Genomic DNA, 10,620 nt, shown 5'->3' on the forward strand with positions numbered 1-10,620 from the left:
GTGAATGGATGGATGGTTGGATGGATGAGTGGATGGGTGGGTGGGTGGATGGATGGATGGATGGATGAGTGGATGAGTGGATGAGTGGCTGGGTGGATGGATGGATGGTTGGATGGATGAGTGGATGGGTGGGTGGGTGGATGGATGGATGGATGGATGGATGAGTGGATGAGTGGATGAGTGGCTGGGTGAATGGATGGATGGTTGGATGGATGAGTGGATGGGTGAGTGGGTGGATGGATGGATGGATGGATGAGTGGATGAGTGGCTGGGTGAATGGATGGATGGTTGGATGGATGAGTGGATGAGTGGATGGGTGGGTGAGTGGATGGATGGATGGATGGGTAGATGGATGGATGGATGAGTGGATGGATAGGTGGATTAGTGGGTGGATGGATAGAAGGATGAATGGATGGATGGATGGATGGATGGATGGATGGATGAATGGATGGGTGGGTGGGTGGGTGAGTGGAGATAAAAGAGGAGCCTTGCACAAGTCACTGGTGTCACTGTGTTATGAACTAACTCTTACAACTAATTCAAGCTTTATACCTGAGGTCCAGAATCAACAACATCAAAATTATGAATTCCTGCCAGAAATGAGAAACTTGCTATAATGTGGGTTTCCACAAAGCTACTTAAGCAAAGGTTGGGGAAAAGCTGGGGAGTCTGATGCACTGGAATCCTGGTCTGGCTTTGCTTTCATGAGCCATGTGCCCCCATCACGGTTCCTAGTGGTAGGAGCCCGGCTCTCGCCGTGCAGAGCAGCATTGCCAGCCCTCCCAGCAGCCAACACCACCCTCCCCTCACTACAACAGGGGTCACAAGCACCGCAGGCCATAGAAATTCCAGCCTAATCCCTGAGTTCCCTTCAAGCATCCTGGAGTTCCTCCATATCTGGAGATCCTGTCTCAGGGCTCCTCTGTCTTGGGGGTTCCTCATGTGTCACACCTCCAAGAGGTAGCCCTGCAATCCTGGGTCTGCTGCAGGGTGTATTTCCCCGACGATCTTAGTGATACTGATACTCCGTGGTGTCTCTCACCCCTGTTGGGTAATGACTGGTGGACCCTGACAGTCATTCAGAGGCATCCCAGCTTCCACAGCAAGGCATCGCCAGGTCTCCCTTCTGACTTCCTAACCCATGTGGAGAGGGGTAAGGGTCTCCACACTCATTTCCCCCTTTCCTACTGAACGACCCCAGCACTTTGCAGGCAACCTTAAGCACAGATGCCTTTAACCTGAGTATCTGCAGCTGGTGTGGCCTCTGTGATGCAGCTACATCCAGGGGGAGAAGGGAGGGGTAAAAGGGACTTCTGAAAACTTCTGACTTTTCCGATTTGGGTGCTTTTTTCTTTGTTCTCTTTCTCCTCCTCCTCCTTCTTTTCTTTTATTTTTCTACTGCTCATTCTTCTTCTTCTTCCTCTTCTGGAGAAAGTGGACGTGAGGCAGGAAGTGGAGCAGCCATTTTGTGGCCATGAGACATTTGTGAGGAAGGGAAAATTGAAAAATAGGACTCAGAGTGCGAAGCCACCACAGAGGTGCTGCTCTAGCCCCAGCTGCCAGCAGCTGGTGATTGCACCTGACGGCTGGGCCACTGCAGTGAGGTCCCTGCTGTGTTCACCCACACAGTCCCTGGAACAGAAAGGGAACTCTTTCCATCTTGGCAGAACAAATGCCTACATGAAAATAACTTGTCCCTGTGTTTCAGAAAACTCAGTAAGCATTAGACTTAGTACTTATCAGGTGACCAGAACAGAATGAATTTTGAGAAGGGCTTCCACTTAGCTGGAAGTGCTTTAGGGCACGAGGCACCAGCAGCTCCGCAGCAGCGTGAAGACGACTGAGGGGCTAAAACTAGGAGACGAGGCGTTGGGAGAAAGCCACTAGGAATTATCCAGAAAGCCTCCTTGGAGAAGTACTATCTGTGATGAAAATTGCTTTAACTGGAAAAGGCCGGCAAAATTAGGATGTAACAAGTCCTATTAAGAGAGGGCACGCCTGTTTGCTTACTCTATGGGTGCAGTCAACTCAATTTATCCAAAATTCCAGCAAACAGAAAGAACTAATAAAGATTATTTTCATCTACAGCTGTAGACCTATGCAATGCTAATTGATGTTTATTAAGACATCTTTGGGGAAACAGAAAAACCCCAAAGGACCTTATTATCCAAAGAGTCAATTACTTCCAAATTGTTTGGATGTTAAGAGTAAGTTAGTCCATTGTCAATTCACATTCAGGCTGGTATTTGTAGAATAAATGAAGATGCTGCATGTTCTGTTCAGTCTGTTAATTATGTTCCCCGCAAACTTATCCCTACAGAAAATCTGTGACTAGATAGTAATTTGCTTAGATTCAGTCTGCATATTAAATGATCATCTGCTTTTTCCTCCTTTGTTTTTGCTTTATTTCTCTTTTGTTTTCCTTATTTATATTCAGTTACTTCTTCCAACATCCTAAAAAGCAAATGGCTTCTGTAATTAATTTCTAATAGGAGTTCCTATGGATGCAGAGACCATGTAGGAAGTTGACCTTTTTAGCCCAGTTCTGCAGAATGTCCTCGCAAGCTCAACTCTGTCATTATTCAGCAGGCATTCATGTCAGAGGCAAATTCATTTCTGGCAAAATGGGAGAAAGATTATTTTGGATTCATGAAAAATAAAAGGACTTTGCTCAAAATTGCTAATCTATCATAGATTTGCTACTGTGAGTTTTTCAAAATCAGGCTATAACCTAAGTGCTATGGGCTGATTATCTAACATTTGACTGGCACAACCCAAGTCAGCCATCCTTTCTCCCAAACTCCCAGCACGCAGGGGACTTGGGATGTCAGAGAATCATAGCATCTTAGTGTACAGGACTGAGAACAGGTATGAGCCACTGCTACTGTCCTGGCTAAACCCAAAAGGAAAATGAATATTTCAACAAAAGACCCAAACATGAACACCAATGCCTCTGACAACAGGTAAATGAATTATTTACACAAATGGGAAACTGAAACTGGTTAGTGGAATTTTCTGATACTAAAACATACAGAGGAAAAATCCTTGGATACCAATTTCACCGAGAACAACATAATTCCACAGAATGCCACAGACACACTTCAGTGACCACCCCTACTCTCTCACAGGGCAGCCTGTTCCAGGGGACTCTGACTTCCGACCACATTGGGGCTTTCTTCTCCCACTGCCCGAGTCCCATCAGAGCCCACAGGGAAGGCAGTGCCCACTCCGACCCAGCAGCAGCAGTCTGGACGTGGGGCCTGGGTGCTTCTTAGTCTGCTCTTGCCTCTTCTTCACCTTAACAGTCGACTCCTTCCCCCTCTAGTTTCTTCAGTAGTTCTGCATATCTTGCAATAATTAAATAAGTTTAGTATTTTTATGCACTTGTTTCAGCCGGAAGTTATTCTTGTGATATGCTTAGAGCTGAATAGCGGCTTAGCTATCATTCATTTCAAACTCTCCCTTTACACTTATGAGAAAACTGGGACCCAAAGAGGAGAAATGACTTACTCAAAGTCACGCCCACAGAGGGTATGAAGCCAAGACTAGAGTCCACATCTCCCAAAGCCCATAGTAATACTTTTTCTTTATACCACTTTATCTAGATTGTACTATAGGATGCAAGGGAGGTATGATTTGGCTCACTGTTTCAGTGGCTTTAAAGAAACTTCTGAACCAAAGGTTAATATCAGCGGGACTTTGTCACAACAGAGGTATTTAACTACCATATATTTGAATCTGCATCATTTAAAATCCACTATTAAAAAACATGTTCCACCAGGTGCAGTGTCTCACGCCTGTAATCCCTGCACTTTGGGAGCCTGAGATAGGCAGATCATGAGTTCAGGAGTTCAAGATCAGCCTGACCAACATGGTAAAACCCAGTCTCTACTAAAAATGCAAAAATTAGCCAGGCATGGTGGCATGCACCTGTAATCCCAGCTACTCAGGAGGCTGAGGCAGGAGAATCACTTGAACTTGGGAGGTGGAGGTTGCAGTGAGCCGAGATTGTGCCACTGCACTCAGGCTGTGCAGCAGATCGAGACTCCATCTCAATCATAATAATAATTATAATAATAACATTCCATTCCTCAAAACAATTAGAAGTATGGTTACCATATAATGCAGCAATCACACTTCTGGGTATATTTACAAAAGAACTAAAAGTGGGGTGTTAAAGAGATATTTGCACATCTGTGTTCATAGCAGGACTAGTCACAATAGCCAAGAGGCTGAAGCCACCCAAGTGTCCATCGATGGATGGATAGATAAGAAGACGTGGTCTCTATACAAAATGCAATATTATTCAGCCTTAAAAAGGAAGGAAATTCTGACTCCTGCTACAACACATAGGAACCTGGAGGACATCACGCTGAGTAAAGTAAGCCAGACACAAAAGGACAAATGCTCAATGATTTCACTTATATGAGGTCCCTAGAATAGTCAAATTCATAGAAACAGAAGGTAAAATGGCACGTGGCAATGACTGAGGCGTGAGAGAGAATGGAGACGTGTTTCACGGGTGCACAGTTCTCATTTCGCAAGATGAAAAAATTCAAGACACCCATTGCACAACAATGTGAATCTACACTGCTAAACTGTACACGTGGTAAATTTTTGTTACATAGTTTTTTTTTTTACAATTACATTTAAAAATTTTTTAAGAAACAATATTCCTTAAACATAACCCTCAGATACAATCAAAGCTCAAGATAATACAACCCCTGATGCAGACATACTTGCTCAGAGAAGCATTACAATGTGAAGTGCAATTTTGAGTCAGCTGTAGAGACAGCCAACAAGAAAATACAAGAAATGTCTCTTTTTCTTTTCAAATATCACCAAAAGAAATATTTTTGCATCACTTTTCTGGGCTCCAAATCTGCTAAGAAGAAAGCAACTCTAAGACCTTTCTCTCTGCTACATAATATAACTGAGACAACTAATTAAAGTTTCACTGAGAAGGCTTTTGGACAGATGGTTTCACTATTTTAATTAAGTATATGTATTAGACTGTTGGAATTAATATATTTGACACGACAGACGTTTTCTGTGCTCATTTAGAATTTTTAGTCATTTACTATCTATGTGGTACTGGAATTAGGGCCCTTTGTGAATTTTATTCTGTTCAATTTTGCAGTTTATTTATATTTTGTCATGTTACACTTATTACTGAGTAGTCTCAAGTATGATATGTACAAAGGAAATTTTAAGGAAATAGGAAGTGCTTTTCTGTGGGCATGGGAACTGCTTTTGGTTAGGATGAACCATTTAGTGACCACTAATTCAACTGCAGCATCCTGTGACTCCAGCCACACTCCAGGAGGTTTCTCAGTGCATGCCTCCATCGGTGACGTCCTTTCCAGCTCAATGCCACCACCAGACTTAAAAGCCTTTTGTGCGCACACCATCCCGAACCTCCTCCAGGCCCTGCCTCTCGTTGCCCCGTTCCCTCCACCATCCTGCCACTAAACCTTTCCTCCTAAGCTCCTACTGTCTGCACTGAACCCTTATGTAGAAGCCTGTGAAGTCTCCACACCCCCAGACACAAGCCTGCCCTCCTCCTCGTGGTTCCCAGGAGGCTGGGTATTCGGCCCTCCTCCACCACAAGCGTCGTGGCCTCGGTCTCCTCACGCTCCTCCTCATTTCCACGCTGGAGGGACTCAGCCCCAGTCACGGGGTACACCCCCTCTTGGATCCTCTCCCACCTCCTCACCCCTCCTCACACTTTCTGAGCAACAACACTCAGTAGGTGCCCTCCTGGCATCCGCCCAGGAGACGGAGAAGCACATGTCCACACAAAGACTAGTAACAAGGGTCTATGCCATCAATATTCATCCTGGAAACAACGCAAGCACGTTCAAACTGAAACAATATTCAAACCGGAAACAATGCAAGCATCTACCTGGTGAATGGATATGTAAAATGTGGTTCCTCCCTACGGTGGGTTACTCTTCATCAATAAAAAATATTGATGACGTGGATGAACCTCAAACTGATGCCGAGTGAAGAGGCCAGTCTCAAAAGATCCCGGACTGCCTGATTCCATCTACATAAACATCCAGAAAAGACAAATCCGTAGGAATGGAAAAAGGGTTTGTGGTTGCTTGGCTGGGGTAAGAATGGAGATTGAGTACAGACAGGCACTGGGCCTTTCTGGGTGATGGAAATGTTGGAAATGGAATTGGAGTACCACTTGCATAATTATACATTTTATATATACCATTGAATTATACACTTAAAATAGGTGAAACTTACAGTATGTAAAATTATTATCACTATTATTAATGCAAAAAATTTTTACACTTTAAAATATGTTTTAAAATCTGGTAACTTAGCTGGGTGCGGTGGCTCATGCCTATAATCCCAGCACTTTGGGAGGCCAAGGCAGGCAGATCACCTGAGGTTGGGAGCTCGAGACCAGCCTGACAAACATGGTGAAACCCCGTCTCTACTAAAAATACAAAAAATTAGCTGGGCGTGGTGGCACATGCCTGTAATCCCAGCTACTCAGGAGGCTGAGGCAGGAGAATCATTTGAACCAGGAAGTGGAAGTTGCCGTGAGCCAAGAATGTGCCACTTCACTCCAGCCTGAGCAACAGAGTAGGATTCCAACTCAAAAAAAAAAAAAAAAAAAAAAAAAAACCCTCACGACATTCTTCCCCTTCCTACCATGTCCCTTCCACGAACTTCAGAAACACGTAGGGATCACACCACAGAAAAGTGGAGCCCTTCCTAGCTTGTTCTCATCTTGTGGTTTGGGAAGTTTATTTTCTTCCTGAGAAAACCATGTGAGAAACTTGAGTCTTTAACTTCCCTTCACTTTCTTCCCAGTGTGGACTCCGGTCGGGGCTACAAGCCATCCAGAGTCTGGCCCCACCCTCCCTTCTCCAAGGTCAGCAAGAGCCCAGCCGTGGTCAGGTTAGGCGCTCGGCCACCGCTCAGCCGTGGTCGGGTTAGGCGCTTGGCCACCGCCCAGGCTGCCTCCCCTGTTTCTTTGGTTCTTCCCTGCCTGGAAGCAGACATCCCACCTTTCTTTCTCTCTCTGTGAAGACAAGCCGTTCCTCAGCCCATATGAAATCCCACAGTCTCCCTTTTCTGACATCACCCAGCACTCCCCTTCCCCTGATTTCCGGGAGCACTCACCCTGCCTGGGGAGCAGACCCCCTGCCCAAGCACGAGGGTCCCTGGACCCAGCTGCGTCTGCACTTCTGTATGTTCCTGGGGCACCTGGGAGGAGTCTGTAGGAGGCTCTCTGTAAATAAAGTCGACTGCTCATGCTCCTCAACAGCCTGCCGACCCGGCCCCTGGGGACCACACACTTAGGCTCAGACCCTGGAGGTCATCTGGGCCCACCCGCACCTCGTGTCTAATCCCCTGCATCGCATCCTCCAGGTGGGATCCCACGGTCTGTTCTTGACACCCAGGCATCAAATTCTACTTTTTGAAGCAGTCCGTTCCAGTTTGGGAAAGCTCTTGCTGATGGAAACTTCTTCTCCATCGGGAGCCCAGCTTGGTCTCCCGAAACCCGTCCCCTCTGCCTGTTGTCACAGAGCTGTCCTTAAGGCCACATAAAATGAGCACAGCTCTTGTTGCTGGCAGTCCTTCCTGCCTCCTCAGTTTTCATTCCTTCCACACAAACTTCAGAACTCCTCAGCATCAGGCACTCTCCCGTGGGCAGCCACCGCCATCTCCACCTGTTACACGGGGATGCAAATGGTGGAGCCCAGCGACCCACCATGGCCTGGCCAGCCTGAGCGAGCAGCACCACTGCAGGCCGTGCAGGTGTGGGGCTGTCCTCTCTGCGGCCGTGCAAGGGAAGGGTGACAGGGCGCCGCGCCGAGCCCACAGCCTCCATCCCTGAAGACGGTCACTTTTGCTTAGCTACACTCTCCTGCCTTGTTCTAGCAGCCTTGGAATTTGGGGAACTGAATTCAAAACCGTCCATGCCTCCCTCTCCTGCACTGGGAGGACCACCATGGCCGGCAGATCTTGAGCTGTCGCTTTTCCCTGCGGGGTGGCGTCCTGCAGCAGGCCCAGGTGCCCTCCCAGCTCCACCTTCCACAGCTTTTAGATGAGCGCTTGCCGTGATTTATCGGCTGTCGTCAGTTACAAGTCAGTTTAGGAACAAATGACAGAAACTTGGTCTGACATAAACAAATGGGTTTTTATTTGTCCCATAAAAACAAGCCTGGAAGTAGGGGAGGCCTGCCAGTGAGGTGGCCAGGGCCCCGCACTCCCCACGGCCCTGCGCTCCCATCATCTGCACAGCTGCCTCTGGGCACAGACCACTGTGGGCACGTCCCTCCAGCAAGGACAGACAGAGAAGAGGCTCCCGAGAAGAGAAGAGCTGTCCCAGAGCCTCTGCCTCCCTCTTTGAGGAAGGGGCATCTGCCCGTGTCGTTCCGCCTGAGTGCCACTGCCCGGAGCTGAAAGGAAGCTTAGAAAACTGAGGGTTTGGGAAGGCATGTTGCTCCCTGAGAAAAATCGGAATTCTACACTTAAGGAAGAGCGTGGCAAGATCGTGTGCTCTGCAGGCAGCCTTGGTCACAAGAAAAACCATCAGAGAGGAGAGCCCTGGGGCGCCTGGCTGGCGCTTGCTCCAGACCCATGTCTGAGTCAGCTTGGCTGTCACAGCAAATCCCACAGATGGGGCTGCGGATGGGCGGCTCACACACAGAAGTTGTTCTCACAGCTCGGGAGGCTGGAAGCCCACGAGCAAGGGGTGGGCAAGGCTGGCTCCCTCTGATGCCTCCCTCCCTGTCTCTTCCCTGGGTCCTCAAAGGGTCGGCCCTCTGGGAGTGTCTGTGTCCTCACTGCCTCTTCTTATAAGGACATCGGTCAGATGGGATCAGGGCCCACCCTAATAACCCCATTTTACTTCAATTATCTCTTGAAATCCCTTATCTCCAAATACAGCCACATTCTGAGGTCCTGGGGGTCAGGGCTTCAGCATGTGAATTGGGGGGTGAACTTAACTCAGTCACAGCAACTGAGGATGACCTCAGTCCCTCCTTGAAGCCACCAGCCTGACCCAGAGCATCCACATAGGCATTCTGCAGACCACATTTATACACGCCCCCATAAATATACGTGTTGATCTGAACTTGTTTTTTAAGAGAACTTAGGAAAATCTAGACACAGCACGACCACAACCTTACCTGATCAAATAACTCTAAATAATCCTTTCTAGAATCATACTGTACATTGAGCCGTCAGTTAGGTGGTTACTTTCATACTTGTTATCCGAATCTGTCATAACTAAAACCAACCTACACACCGGGAAGTGGAAAACTGCTAAGTGCCCAGAAAAAACTGACTTCATTCTCTACTAAATACAGGTCCAGAGGTTCCTATAGCTACACCCTTCTCGGGTACAAATGGCCCCAGCTTTTAGGATAAAATGCATTCCTGTAAATATGTCAGACACACTGCTATGAGCCTGTGCTTCTGAATTCAGGTTCCAGAGAATGATGGGCATCATTAGTGGGCAAAAATCGAAGGAATTTTTTAATAGTTGCCGAAGGCTAAGAAGAAGCCGGGGCTGGAGGCTTCAGGGGGAAGGGTTCTCTCTCTCCACCCGTGCTCCCCATGGAGCGCCTCTCCTCTTCACTGCTTCAGGCTCTCCAGGACTTCCTAGATATCTGGTGAGTATAGAAGGCCTTGAGGGCTGGACCAAGCCTCTCTCCTTCCGCTCAGCGTGGGGGCTGAGACGTCTGTCCTCGCCAGGGTCCTGCCCTCTGAGAATGCCACTCTAAACTGCTTGGAGGGAGCTGTGCTGAACGCCCAGGACTGGACAACTAAGGAGAAGGAAGAGGAAGAACAGATACAACTTCCCTGTGTTAGGCTAAGAAAAGAAAAGGAAAAGAAAAAAAAAAAAGAGGGGAAGCCACAGCTCAACCAGCTTGGGTACTTGAATAATGTGTGGAAATGAAAATTTTGAGTTTTGGGTAATGCTCATGCCCTTGCTGCTGGCCCAGGTGTCCTACAAGCCCCATTTCTGGGCTGCACACCCTGTTTACCTGGAGCCAAGTAAAACCCAGGGGAGGACCCAGGTGTCAAGGCTGTGGCTCATCCGTGCAGACCACCTGCATCCAGCCAGCACTGAACACAGATCCCTCTCGGTCTCCACGGAACTCGTGGTCAGGGCGGAGGGACACGTTACAGATGAGTGCTTGTTTTCCTTCTGGGGATGACAGTTGCATACCATTGATAGGGGATTCAGAACACACGGGATTTGAAACCAGGGTAAATTTAGTCCAAGATCTACCAAACAGTAGGGGATCAACAATGTTTCTTTAAGCTCTTCCTGAGTCAACTCAATATTGTGAATATCCAAAGGGCTGAGTTTTCTGAGATGAGGCTGGGCAAGTCCTGTAGGAGACAGAGTGGACAAGCGTGTCATAGTCTCTCAAACCACTGGACCCCCAGTTTCACTAAGACAAGACAAGAGTCCTGCAGAATGGATCGGCACAGCATGCTCAACGCTTTGAATGAACCCAGGTCACCCTGCCAAGGAGCAGACTATGACAGAGAGGAGTCACAGCATCAGCCCAGTTCTGGATGACATGGGGTATCTTAAAAGACACACTTAGTTCACAGAACCAACTACGTTGTCCT

Source organism: Cebus imitator, unplaced genomic scaffold (genome assembly GCF_001604975.1).
Source record: "Cebus imitator isolate Cc_AM_T3 unplaced genomic scaffold, Cebus_imitator-1.0 Scaffold20, whole genome shotgun sequence".
In the NCBI taxonomy this organism is placed as follows: Eukaryota; Metazoa; Chordata; class Mammalia; order Primates; family Cebidae; genus Cebus; species Cebus imitator.